The sequence below is a fragment of the Pogona vitticeps genome, chromosome 3 (assembly GCF_051106095.1).
Source record: "Pogona vitticeps strain Pit_001003342236 chromosome 3, PviZW2.1, whole genome shotgun sequence".
Taxonomy (NCBI): Eukaryota; Metazoa; Chordata; class Lepidosauria; order Squamata; family Agamidae; genus Pogona; species Pogona vitticeps.
The window spans coordinates 219,527,302-219,541,671 of NC_135785.1; positions in this window are offsets into that span (position 1 = coordinate 219,527,302).

Consider the following 14,370-nt stretch of genomic DNA (forward strand, 5'->3'; position numbering starts at 1 on the left):
AAGCCTTTAGTGCCATACCTCAACTAAACAGATCCCTTACCAACTTCTTGTTTCCTCAGGATTGCTGCTTTTACAGAAAAAAAATCACTTTATGAGTTAAATGGGGGTTACCCCCTTGCAGTAAATAAGTCAAATTACTGTCATCAGCCCCAGCCCCCTCCCCCTGATGCTCCAAATAGGGTGTTGGTATTGGCATTGGCCTTTTAACATCCTTGTATCCATTAGCTCAAAACGTAGGCAGGTAAGTGCCATACGAATACATTTTTTTCATTGGAAAGAGCATGTATTTTTCTACCTGAAAAATGATTTTAGACCTCACTAGCCATTTTATAGATTGCACTGAAGATAAGGCCGCCATATCTGTTTGGTCTCTGATGTCAAACACTCTTTGTTTGAATGCATTTTTGCTGTTAGAGTTACTTAAACTAATGGCCTCAACACTCAAGCCCTTATTAGAGAGCATTTGGGAAAAATTCACAAACCAGGATTTTATTGTAGGTTAGAAATTTGTTCAATTAAACACATCTTGGGTAACCTGTCATCACACATCTGGCATAGCTTAATCCAATAGTTAAATATATCAGATACAGATGCCAAACCAAGTTCTGCTCTAATAACATAAGCAGGCAAACGTCTTGACACACCCAAGTTTCCCCTTATAAATTTGTTCTGAACTTTTTCTATTTTCTTATTAACACCAAGGCCCCATATTTCTGCACCAAAGACTAGCATTGGCAGTACCTTTCCCTTAAATACTTTTATAACTGGTTGGAGGGACCCGGGGTAGCTTGTTCAGAGTTATGTAACTGCTATTAAAGCTTTCGCTTCATTCCTCTTTATCTGATGTGACCAAGATCCTGTTGCAGAGAAAACTGTGCCAAGATAATAATAGGTTCCAGTCTGTTCTATTTCTTTTGCCCCTATGAACCACTTATGTTGTTTCCTTTTCTTATCAAAGACAACAACTTTTGATGTACTGTTATTAATAACTAAATCGTTAAGCTGACAATATTCACTGAACTTCCTCAGTTGCCGACACAGACTAACTGGTGTTGTAGACATTAAAATCATGCCGTCTGCATAGAGGAGCACATTTACAGCTCTAACTAATATTTTGGGCATATGGAATTCCAGATTGGACATAAATGGAACTATGTCATTAACATAAAAATTAAAAAGGAATGGGGCCAAAATGCAACCCTGGCATACTCCTTGAAAAGTGGAAATCTTATTAGTTAAAGTCTGATTGACTCCTGCTCTGACTTGCAGGTTCATTTTCGTATAAAGAGCCCTTATAAGGTGTAAAAGTCTCCTATCAATGGGGAGCCACACTGCTTTCTAGGGTAGCCACATGTTCTCTTCAAGGGAGAACAATCCCTCATGTCCAAGGTGCTCTCCATCTGAAGAGCTGTCTATTCCAAATCAGATCTGAAGATGAAAGAACTGTGAGATCCGAGACTTTGAAGGTGGCCATCCACAGTGAGGACCTGGACAGCAGACATAGCAGGGATATAAGGTCACCTAGTCACAGTCTTCTTCACTTGAGACGCACTGTTAATTCTGTTTAATAATCATGTGCTGTCAAGTCAATTCTGACCTATGGCGACCCGTTTCAGGCGTTTCCAGGTACAGAATACTCAGAGGTTATTTATCATTCCCTTCTTCTGGGAGTATTCTGGGATTGTGCAGCTTCTCCAAAGCTGCACAGGCTGGCTCTACTCATAGGAGGTGCAGCGGAGAATTGTGTGCTCAACCTCTGGCTGGGCAGCCAGAAACCAAACTCACTCATCTTTAAATGACTGTTTAAAAAGTAAAGCACATATTGGTACATGCACACTCATATCTGTACTTATATGCTGTCTTTTGTCTTTCTTTGAACGATGTGTAAGTGGCTGCTCCAGTTCTCTCACACACGCTGCCTCCTTCCAGCATCAAGTAGGCAACAAGGCAACAGTAGGGCGGGAATGAGACACAGCACTAATGACTCATCGTGAGCTGGAACTGGATCAAGAGATCTCCTCCTCCTTCACCATCCTTCTTCTTCCAGTTGGCCTGGTCTCCGTTACTTAGCAGGCATACTATTAGCAGGTCGAAACTTGTTCATGTCTTGCTTTTCGCTCCAATAGTTGTCAGTCCTCCTGAAGATTAACATTAACGCTAACATTGTTGAGCAACTGTTAATGACAATTTAAAGAAAGCAAGATTAAGACATTAATATTATTTCCAAACTCTGTAATAATGAAAAGCAGGCCAGAATGAAAAGAAGAAAAATTAAATTAAATTAAATTAAATTTATACAGGTCTACTCAGAAGAACACCTGGATAACTAAAGATCAATGGAACCAGTTCTGAGCAATCTAGTTCCATGTCTTCGATGTTGTTCTCTCCATTGTGGGAGCAAAGAATACTGGAAAATGAAACAGGGAGCATTCGTTCCAAAATGAGACAGACAAGACAAGTGCCAGTTATTTGATGGGTGACCCTTCATGCTATCCTTTTGTCTCTGACCTCAGTGGGTCTTGGAGGAAATCAGTTTTGCACATGCATGGCAGACAGCAAGAGCACTCCTTGCATAGGCCTTGCCACATTGTCATCTTTCTCATTCATGGGAGAGACTAAGAGCTGGAATGTTCTGTGTACAGTGGTGCCTCGCTAGACAGTTACCCTGCATGACAGTTTTTTCGCTAGACATTGATTTTTTGCGATTGCTATAGCGATTCGCAAAACAGTGATTCCTATGGGGGAATTTCGCTGGACAATGTTTGGTCCCTGCTTCGCAAACCGATTATCGCTAGACAATGATTTTGACAGCTTCCTCCACACTCACAAAACAGGTGCCTTCGGGACCTAAGCTTCGCAAGACAACTATTCTTCGCTAGACAACGACAATTCTTCCCCATTGGAACGCATTAAACAGGTTTCAATGCATTCCAATGGGGAAATGCTTTTCACTAGATAATGATTTCACTAAACAGCGATTTCAGTGGAATGGATTATCGTCTAGCTAGGCACCACTATATATGCAAGCGGAGTGTATGTACATACAGTGCTGTGTTTTTTGGGGGGGAAGGAAGAGTCCAAAGTTGAAGCATCAGCCCAGGATGGAATCCTGTGCAGTGGCCTGGTTATGCACATGATTGTAATTACTGGGTGAAATCTTGTTGGATAACTCGACCAAGTACAAATGGTGATGATATCATCACCTGGCAACATTTATCTTTACAGTTTTAATTTAGAATTTCCTATCTCCCCTTTCAGGTTCTAAGGATCTCTGGAGTTTTCTTTGCCTTGGGGAAGCCTTTGGGAGCATTGGGATGGTGGGGGGGGGAGCATTTAACATTGGAAAATTGCCCCTAGGTGGTGGCAAGACCGCCAGTGGTAATTTTCCAGTATTAAAGGCTGGCCCCCTCCCTTACATTCTGAAGCTCTCAAAGGCTTCCCCAGGTCAAAGGGTTTGAAAGGGGTGGGGGGAATAGGAAGTTTTAAATTAAGTTAAAATAAAGATTAAAATCACTGGGCGATGACACAGTGGAGTTCTAAAGCAGGATTTCAGCTGATGTTTTGGGGCCAAATCATCAGAGATGTTCTGATGGAGGTTCAGGTTAGCAGGTTGCTGCCTTGTGAACCAAATGTGTGATAAGTGTCTGCTTGTATATGTTTAGATAAAAAGTGGGAAAGTAATTATTCCCATCATCTGAAAATTCTTGAAAATCCTCTTGCTTTGCATAGTAAATTGCATTCCAGTATGTCTATTAATTAGTGAGAATTTGGTGAATCAACTCCTCTGTACGTTTCACTGATTCAAATGACTATCTGGGAGAGATTTTAAATGGCGTGTTGTGCCTTGCTGCTTTGAATCTGTTTTTGGTGTTCATTTTGTTTACCATTTTTACTGTGGTTATTTGTTGGATTCTTTTAAAATATTTATATAATTACTTAGCTTTTAACCATTGTATTTTAATGATGAAAACTGCATAGGGTTCTTTTCAAGGAGAAAGGCGGAGTAAAAATATTTCAAATAAATAAAAACTCTAGCTGTGACTTTCTAAACAACAGGATTTCAGTCACTGATGTGGAGAAAAAGAAACTGTTAGAAGAAATGACAGTACTCCTCAAATAGTTGCAGGCTTGCCACACAGAAGGAGGCAAAGGTTTGGCCCTGCTGCCTCAGAGAGCAAGACTAGATGCAACATGTCAAAAAACTACATGAAGGCATGTTATGGTTGAATATTAGAAAAAGAAATATTTCCATGGTTACAGCGGCTTCATAGTGGAACCAATCACCCTACAGTAGGGTTGCCAGATACATGGGTACCAAAAGGAGGCCATAGAAAGACAAAAAAGAGGACAGAGGAGGACGTCTTGAATGTCTCATTTGAATCATTCCAGATTAAACCCGTAATCAATACAATTTTATTACAACTGCTGCCAATAAATATCTTTTAGTGAACCAACCAAGAAACAGTCATGTTAAAGATAAAAATAAATTCAATGGAGGCTTTTTACCAAACTACCAAAAACATTATTTAAACAGCCAATTGTACAATTATTACCTTATAATCTTTATTAATTATATGACATATCCTGATGCCTGCTGTTGTTGCTCCTTAGCTTGTGCCGAGACAAGCTCTGTGAGAAGGTTCCCCTTTCTTTCCCTCCTCCTTTTGCTGTGGCATTGGCAGTGGCAGCTGCCGCCTCTTCTCCCTCCCTCTCCTTCTATCTCTGGCAGGTGCCTGGTGCGGAGCCCCGCTCTTGCTCTGGCCCCCCTTCCCTGCAGCTTCACTTCTTCTGTGCCAGCCTTCCTCAATATTTTCTAGCCACTGCCATCGTCTCTCCTTACTCGACTCCTGCTGCTCGCTCGAATACCTCCAGGCAAACCCACAAACTTTTTTTCTCTCTTAAAAAAAAAAAGATCCTGCCCTTCTCCGGCCGCTGCTCTCTCTCTCTCCTCTCTCCTTTTGTTTTGCCCATTTCCTCTCACTCGTGGTGTGTTGTATGTATAATAAAATATTACTAAAGCCAGGTATTTAAAAGGTTTTTAGCTTTGCCTGCTGGATGGAGGACATTAGGCTAAAAAGGAGGACATGTCCTCCTTTTGCCAGATGTCTGGCAACCCTACCCTGCAGTACCCTCTATTGCTGGGGCCTACAAGCACAAAACAGACTTTTGTTGAGAACACTCCAGTAGCAAGGAACTGTTCCATAAACAAATTATTCAGGCAAGGAAAATCAAGGGAAGGAAAGCTTGGTATAGAAACAGAAGCCTACTATGAAAACAGATATATCCAGTAAGGTATATCCAATGCCAAAATAAATAACAATGCTGGTTCTAACCAGTTTAGTTGTAGACAACAGATAGTCAGGTAGATTCCAATAAGTAAAATCAAGGCAGTCCAGGGTCATAAACAGTGGGAGAGTCACAATAGCGGTCAAGATACAAGGAATAGAGGGTCTGTGTCTGAAATTCTAGATAAATGTTGTTCCCAACAGCTTTACAGTCCCAAAGCTGAGACTTATGTTGCTGAGCTGCTGGATTTCTACCTGAAACCCAGTTACAGCCACATGGATAGCTGGGCTTTCACTCTAGGTCTAGGAGACCTCTTATTCTTGAGGAAGCATCTGTTCAAAAAAAGCCTTTTTGGAATGAACTCTCAACATTCTACTGCCAGCTGGGAGATTCTGGGAGTTGCATTTGAAAAGCTTAACGTTGGCAAGCTATGATTTTAAAGAGGCAACTGAAAGAAGAGGAAGGAGGATTAAGATGGTATTCTTAAGGAAAGTCTGCTCCTAAAAATTAAACCATCTCTACAATGTACAGTATACACAAGAATGTCACAGATAACAATTTTCTCCTCTCTTCTTCTTGCTCTCCATTCCAGGAGGTAGCTCCAAAAAATAACCAAGAAAACAACAAGAAAAAGGGACTTCAATTTCATGTTGCGTATGGAACTGACTGAACTATATTCAGCTTCTCAATGGATTTCAACAAATACACCTTCTTGAAAACCAACAATAAATATTAATAAACTCTTATTAGTAGGTACATAACTTGTGATAAGAGCCTCCTCCAGCACCACAATTCAAAGGTATCAATTCTTCGGCGGTCTGCTTTCTTTAAGTGAAAGCTGGACCATAAAAAAGCAGACCGCCGAAGAACTGATGCCTTTGAATTGTGGTGCTGGAGGAGGCTCTTGAGAGTCCCCTGGACTGCAAGGAGAACAAACCTATCAATTCTAAAGGAAATCAACCCTGAGTGCTCACTGGAAGGAGAGATCCTGAAGCTGAGGCTCCAATACTTTGGCCATCGCATGAGAAGAGAAGACTCCTTGGAAAAGACCTTGATGTTAGGAAAGTGTGACGGCAAGAGGAGAAGGGGACGACCGAGGATGAGATGGCTGGACAGTGTCTGCGAAGCAACCAACATGAAATTGACACAACTCCAGGAGGCAGTGGAAGATAGGAGGGCCTGGCGTGCTCTGGTCCATGGGGTCACAAAGAGTCAGACACGACTAAACAACTAAACGACGACTAACTTGTGATAATATACAATGCATTTCAGTGGTTTTTTTAAAAAAAGTACTGTATATACTGGTAGTATGTTTCTTCCTTATCCAATATAGTAGAGATTTGCCTCTTTTTAAAAGGGTTAATACTACTGTAAATGTATGGCCTTGTGAAATGCAGGATTCCTTGAATTTCCCTGCAAATACTTGAGATCCTCTGAAGCATTCTGAGCAATGCTAGTTATATTAAGGTGGACAAAAGCTGAATTAGGATTTCCTTATAGATGATTCTTTTTGCTCTGGGGTGTTGCCTACCTAGAAATTATAGAGTGAATTTCTGTAGACTGAGATTCCAAATTGTTTAATAAACATTGAACCAACTAAAGGTCTCCCTGTCCCTTTCATAAAGTATTTTGCTTTTCTTTTTTTGGATTTATGAAGGGTCTTGCATGGTGTGTTTGCTTTTCTTTTTCTTTTTTTTCTTCAGCCGGAACAGATTAATTGCATTTCCGATGGGTCTTGCACGGTTTCTTTGCTTTTTCCTTTGCCTTTTTTGCATTTAAAAGGTCTTTCATGGTTTGTTTGCTTTTCTTTCTTTCCCCCTTTGGCAGGAACTGATTAATTGTGTTTCTGATGGGTCTTGCACAGTTTGTTTGCTTTTGCTTTGCTTTTTTTGCATTTCCAAAGGGTCTTGCACAGTTTGCTCCCCCCCCCCCCTCCTTTGGCCGGAACAGATTAATCATGTTTCCGATGTGTCTTGCAGTGTTTTTTTGTTTTTTTGTTTGTTTGTTTTTTGGTGATTTTTTCTTCGGGTAGAATGGATTAATTGCATTTCAATGCTTCCCTATGGGAAATGGTGCTTCCACTTACGACCATTTCGAGATATGACCGGAATTCCGGAACCAATTAAGTTTGTAAGTTGAGGAACCACTGTAACTGCTTTTACAGTATTTTGTTGGTTTTGGCTCTTGCAAACCACTTCAGGTTTTTTTATTTTGACTTCTTAAAATTTTAAATGACAATTAACATTTTCCTACAGGCCTAACTAATTAATTCATCATAAATGTCTTTTGCATCAGATTGATGAATCTGGGGTTTTTATCAACAACAACAACAGAAGATTGTACAAAGTTGGAACCTTTCTACTGCTGAATTATGTGGATGAATACATGGGTAATAATATGAAATGTTGAAGAAGAAAAAACACAGCTGCAACTCTGCAATCATTCATACAAGAGTATGTGACAACACAAAACCTTTTTTTTTAAGCTGGGTTTTGGGAAGGTACTATAATTGCCAGAACCCTCTATGTGGAATATATTACTGTTGTCTTCCTGGGCGGGCAAGGAAGATGAATGTGCACATTTCTATCTTGGTATTGATCCTACATTGCACACCTTCATTTAGATGGGAATTCCACTGCTGTTCTGCCTCAAGCAGCAAAATATCTTGGGCCAGCTCTTCCATCCACCTGGCCACATAGTTAACACTGCTAGCAACTGCAATTAGATTTAAGTTACCTTCAAGCTAAAAGCTGACATAATTTTAGAAACATTTGATCATACATCCTTGCCTATATGTCGGTTCATCCTGGATTAATGCTGCCCACAATTATGTAGCGACAAGAATAAAATTAAGTTATTTTATGATTTCATTTGCATGTCTTAAAAAGTCTATATAAAACATGAACTGTGCTTTTTCAGAAAACGTATATGAAAAATGTCTGCTTCTCCAATGACTAAGAGCAACAGAAGTTCAAGTATTTATATCTCAGTGGAATTTTTTTCATTGAGGCCATAAATTTAGGTGTTGGGGAGTTCACAAGAGTCGACTATCAGCATCTCCCAGCAGTAGTCACAATATTCAGTTTTGCATCAAGATGTTACAGTGTTTGATTTTACTTCTCTGCTCCTCCCTCAAAAAAAAAAAACTTTTTAAAAAAGTGAATAATCTTTTGGGCCAGAACAGAAAAGCAAGTCTCTGGAGCTGTTTTCCTGGTGTGTCTGTCTGCAGTGCAACTGTATTCTTTAATGAATGCTCAGGGCTCCATTTCTAATTTTGGAACTGAGTAAAATGAATTTACTGCAATTTTCAATCACTGGAGAATATGTTTAATGTACATCCCCCTACTGTTTATGCCTTACGCAAACAGTGCCTTCTTAATAATGCCCATTGCAGCTAATTTGCAACCACAGATCTCAAAAATATTGTCTTGTAAAGTTTTAATAGAGCCCCATGCAACTTAATTATCCATTATTGGCAGTTTTTCTCCTGGGGTGATTAGTTGGAGGAAGCTACTGAACTTTCAGATAGCAAAATCTCAGATGGAAAGTTGATTAGTTATTTAACAAGAGACTGGAATAGGAGGGAATCGGAAACTCCCTTAAATTAAAGTTTTGTTAGTGAATTTTCTTTAACTAGACTGGTTTCTATTTAAAGCTCATTGGGATGAATTTGCCTGCTTTTGAAGGCAATCTTCACAAATAAAACTGCAAAGAGGCTTTCTGTGTGCATCTTAATAAGTCTCCTGATGCAACTGGATGTTTTTGCAAGGCTGCTATTTATTTCTCACATTTCTGCTGCCTACTGATATGAATGCTTATGTTTCTGAGAAGGGACAGAATAAGATAACCGAATCTCCATTCATTCCCCAGACAAGAAGGGTAACTGAAAAAGAACATGAAGTCTTAGCAGGAACAATTTTGGGCACCAGGATATCTGAGTGAATTTTATTTAGGTACAAATCACAATCATAGATCACTTGTGTCCCAAAAAAGTTAGTACCTTAGAAAATCAGAATTCAGCAAAGGACAGAAGAAGATTATCACCAACAGTTTGGAGAATTTGGGGATATAATAAAGTACGCAGAATGAAGTAATTAAAAATAATCTTAGACTTTGTCCAGACATGCAGCCATGTATACTCTACATATATACTCTACATATATACTCAAAAGTGAGTCCCACTGAATTTGCTAAATGATTCAGTATTTTCAGGTAAGTGCAGGTAAGATTGATGCCTAAATAGGAATACAGAAAATTATTTGTTTGTTTGTTTGTTTATTTCACTTTTTTCCTTAAAAAGAACCCAAGGCAAATATATAGGCTTATATTTGTAAGCATACCTGCTTGTTTGTTCCTAATGTACACTGTAGCAGCAGATTTTAAGGCAGTTTAGTTTAACAATTAAAACAAAATCAACAAACTGAAGGACTGAAGATGACATCTCTATAGTTACACAATACAGTACTTGGATGAACATCCACAGTTTAATTTGATGCTGAAATACATGCAATGTTGCACCAGCCAGCTATTCTCAGTGGTGGGGCATGGAGAAGGTCTCCTTCAGCAGTTCTTAATGGTCAGGCAGATATATGTTTAGGGCTTCAAAAATCATCAACAATGCCTTGAACCAGATGGGAAGCTTATTGGCATGCAGTGCAGTACTTTTAGAACTGGTCTAAAAGGTATGCTGGCAGTTTAACTGCTTCACATTGCACTTTCTGCAACATCCATGTTGTATTCAAAGGCAACACCACATACAGAGCTTTGCAGTTGTCTAAACAGAAAGTAATGTGGCCAGATTGTCCCTATCCTTGAGTTGTCATAGCTGACAATATGAGATGCAGTTTCGATCCACTGTCCATTCAGACTATTACACTATATGGACACTAGTCCAACACTTCACCTGGCTCGAATGACACAGAGAAATGCAACTGGTGGTACTCAACTCTAACACTCAAAACCAATGAGTTTGCATAAGACTGACAGTACTTCGGTAGAGAGTCAGATGTGGATCTCTGGAAAGTACAAGTGAATAGAATAAATCAGAGAATGTCTTCTATCAAGTCACACCATTGGTAGGTCTAGCCCAGTGCTGTCAATTGTGATTTGCAGCAGCTCTGCTGTCATTCAGATGCAAATTGCTTTAGCTTCCCTGAAGATGCAAAATATACAAAGCTGTGCTACTTTGTAGGGCTGGCATGAGCTAGTCCTTTTCAGACATCATAGTTGTTGCTGTTTTTAGGACACTCCAATCATGTAATATTTACATGGCATAATCAGAACAGAACAAGTGGCATTGATCTGGATTGTGTGTTGGATCTGGGGAGACTCGCCTTCACAACAGTGTAGTGAGTCTGAGTCTGACAACTGGATTCTCAAGAGGAGTCATCTCCAAGATCAGTCTAGCTGGATGTGCAGCTATCAGAGGATAGGGACAACTCTTCTCAGACTGAAGATGCTAATTGGATGAGTAGTGAAACATTTCAACCTAATAAGAAAGAAGTCCAGTTGCCAGGACTCAACGTCCATATAACCTCACCTGGATGACTGAGAATATTCACAAATATATCTGTGGGCGTGAAAATGTTGTTGATACAGTATGTGCTGCTTATATCCAACTTACAACAACCCTAACAGAGTTGTCAAGATTTGTGAGATGTTGGGTGAGTACTTTACCACTGCTGCCTCCTAAGGAATTTCTAAGGCAGAGTGGGGATTTAAACTCAGATCTCCTGCGCCTCTATTTTGTACTCTCCCCACCACACCATACTGGCTCTCTCATTAAAATAAAAGAATAAATGTATGATGTTGAGGCAAGCAACCCACCTCCCCCCACTCAACACTCATACTGAGAAACTATGTGATACAACTAGGGTAGCCACATGAAAAGGCCTCTTATAACTTAAATATAGTTATGTGGATGGAAGAGAGGATTTAAGCAGAGTTAGCTTGGATGACTACAAGTTTGCCAGGTCAGCAGCATCCCATTGCCTGACATGTCAGGGCCAAAACAAGGATACAGGAGGTGGGCCCATGTGATATCACATGAGAAGGCGTGGGATAGGCAAGAGTTGGGAAGGGATTTGATCTGCTATTGAGCCACCTCTCCCTGGCTTCTAATTATTTGGTGAGCTGACATTGTACCAGAACAATATGGATACAAACACCTTTATAAATGGTCTAGTCAGTCCTGGGACCACCTCATACACAAAAATCAGACTTCGTGGAGCACTGCTTCTGCTCAGATTTGTGGGAGACCCCGAGAAGCATAGGAGACAGGGGTTTGCCTTAGCACTTGATTGTCCTGATGTGCAGCCTATATTGTGGAAAATAAGCTACTGTTAGGACAGATTATGAAGAGACTCAATAGCAGGTTAAATCCCTTCCTATAGGCAAAGGTGTCACACAAGGGTGCATTTTATCTCCTTAGCTGTTCAGTCTGTATACAGAATGTGGCATATGGAAAGCCAGACTATATTCAGAAGGAAGAGGAGTGAAAATTAGTGTAGGAAATGTCAATAATTAATGTAAATGACATCACCTTACTGGCAGAAAGCACAATGACTTGAAATAATTTCTGATGAAAGAAAAAAAAGTGCCAAAGCAGGACTGCTATTGAACATTAATAAGACAAAAATGACTACAGAAGAACCACAAAATTGTAATGTTGACAGCTAAGAAACTGAAAAACTGAAAAGATTTTGTACACCTTCGTTCAATCATCAATCCAAATTGATATTGTAGCCTAGAAATCAGAAGAAAACTGGGACTCAGAAGGTCAGCAATAGAGGAACTAGAGAAAGTCATCAAGTGTATAAAGATGTGTCACTGGAGACCAAGGCTCCATACTATTGTAATTCCCAATCATCATGTATAGGTGTGAAAACTAATAGGAAAATTTGTTTTGTTTCAAATATGGTGCTGGAGGAGAGCACTGGTGATACACTTGGACTGCCAAGCAAGTCGCTCTGGATGAAAACAAGTTTCAACTGTCTCTGGAGCCAAAAATGATAAGTCAGGCTGTCATACTTGGGGCACATCATGAGAAGGCAAGAGTCCCTGGAAAACACAATAATGCTGGGAGGAAAGGACATTTTGGAGATTGCTCATTCATGTAAGTTGGAGAGAGCATCGTAACAGAGAAACAGAAGAATTCACAGAGATTTCAGACAGTGCTCTGAGACCTGGAAACCCTGATGTTTGCCTGCTGAGATGCCCACTTTTACACACCATCAAAGATGCAAATGCTCCACTCTCATTTCCATAAGACTACCCTAGATAACCATTGGCATGTGGCTGCAAAAAATAATAAGATGGGCAGCTATACCCCACGTTATTATTCAGTGTCCTAAAGCGAGCTGATGATTGGCAATTCTACACACAGATGGAATCTGTACAACTTACTAAATCCTGAGATCAATTCCAAAGAAAACATGTAAGCATGAGATTAAATTCAATTGCACAGGATCGAGCACTGCACCACCTGTTTTTTCTTTATTGCTCTTGTGGGTGGAAGACAAAAGCACAAGAGGAGCAATAAATCCTCATTCTCGCCTTGGGGTTTGTAAAAATATCCTGTGTGTCCTCCCAGGAAGTTTCTCTTGGGGCAGAATATGTGAGGAATTGTTGGGCGACTCTAAAATTAAACTTTCTTTTATTATGCGGCGGATAAAATGGTTCAGGCAGAGGCCTACAGAGCAGATTGGTTTCAAGTCTCTCTCAGCAGACCACTCTTTGTTCGCTAGCTTACCTCAACTGTCTCTAATGTATTCTTGGGCCCAGAGGAAGACAGGAGTGTAGGGCAAATTTCACTACATATGTACAGTATGTACGTGGTGGCACTGCGGGGTAAACCGCAGAAGCCTGTGCTGCAGGGTCAGAAGACCAAGCAGTCGTAAGATCGAATCCACATGACGGAGTGAGCTCCCGTCGCTTGTCCCAGCTCCCGCCAACCTAGCGGTTCGAAAGCATGCAAATGCAAGTAGATCAATAGGGACCACCTCAGTGGGAAGGTAACAGCGTTCCGTGTCTAAGTCGCACTGGCCCTGTGACCACGGAAGATTGTCTTCGGACAAATGCTGGCTCTATGGCTTGGAAACGGGGATGAGCACCGCCCCCTAGAGTGGAACACGACGGGACAAAAATTGTCAAGGGGAACCTTTATGTACAGTATGTTTATTTAGTATACTGTACACTGGAAACCAAACCGGGGAGAGCGGAGGCTTAATGAGGCTAGAGTCTCTGACTCCAAAAGGGGGAGGGATTAGTTTAGCAGGATTTTTTTTTCTCTTTTTCCCTTCGGGTTTTTCCTTTTTTTCTGTTCTTTTCTTCTTTCTTGCTCTGTTTTTGTTTCTTGGATGTTGATGCTTTAGTTGAATTTAAATAAATAAATAAATAAATAAATAAATAAATAAATAAATAAATAAATAAATAAATAAATAAATAAAAAACTGTCTCAATATATTCATTCAGTCTTTGGTAATGAGAATGAAATGTTTCTGTCTACTTACAGTTCTTCATAGATAAAGATAAAACTGTATTGTGTAAAATATGTTAACTTGTTATATCACTGAGCTTACCTAGCTTAATTACTGACTAGCTACACAGTTTCCAAAACACATCACTTTGTCTTCAGGTTCCACTGCTAACACTAACTGAATCCTGAACTGGGAAAGGACGGGGGGGGAGAGAAAGAAGTAGAGAAGAAACAATGGGCTGTCACTGGATTGACTGACATTCAACCCGGTCCAAAAAGCAACCCTCCCGGCCAAAATCTCTGAAAGGCATCATATGTGCGTTGCAATACATCCAACTGTTTCGAGATGTAATCGAGGCGCCTAGTCAGAGTGTACAAAAGGTATTTGTAGGGCTAAAAACGAAATGAGCTCAGTGAGGCTTCTCCCGAGGGTTGCAGTCCTGGAAAACGCGTACAGTATTTCGGTGTCAACAGCGTAAGCCCTGCCATTTGAGAAACTCGGGTCGCCTGTGTTGAAGGAAAGTTTCCCGAAGTGCGTTCGCCTATGCACCACAAAACCCACAAATCAACGCGAAAGGGCCAGGACGTCACCTTTACGCATGCGTAAT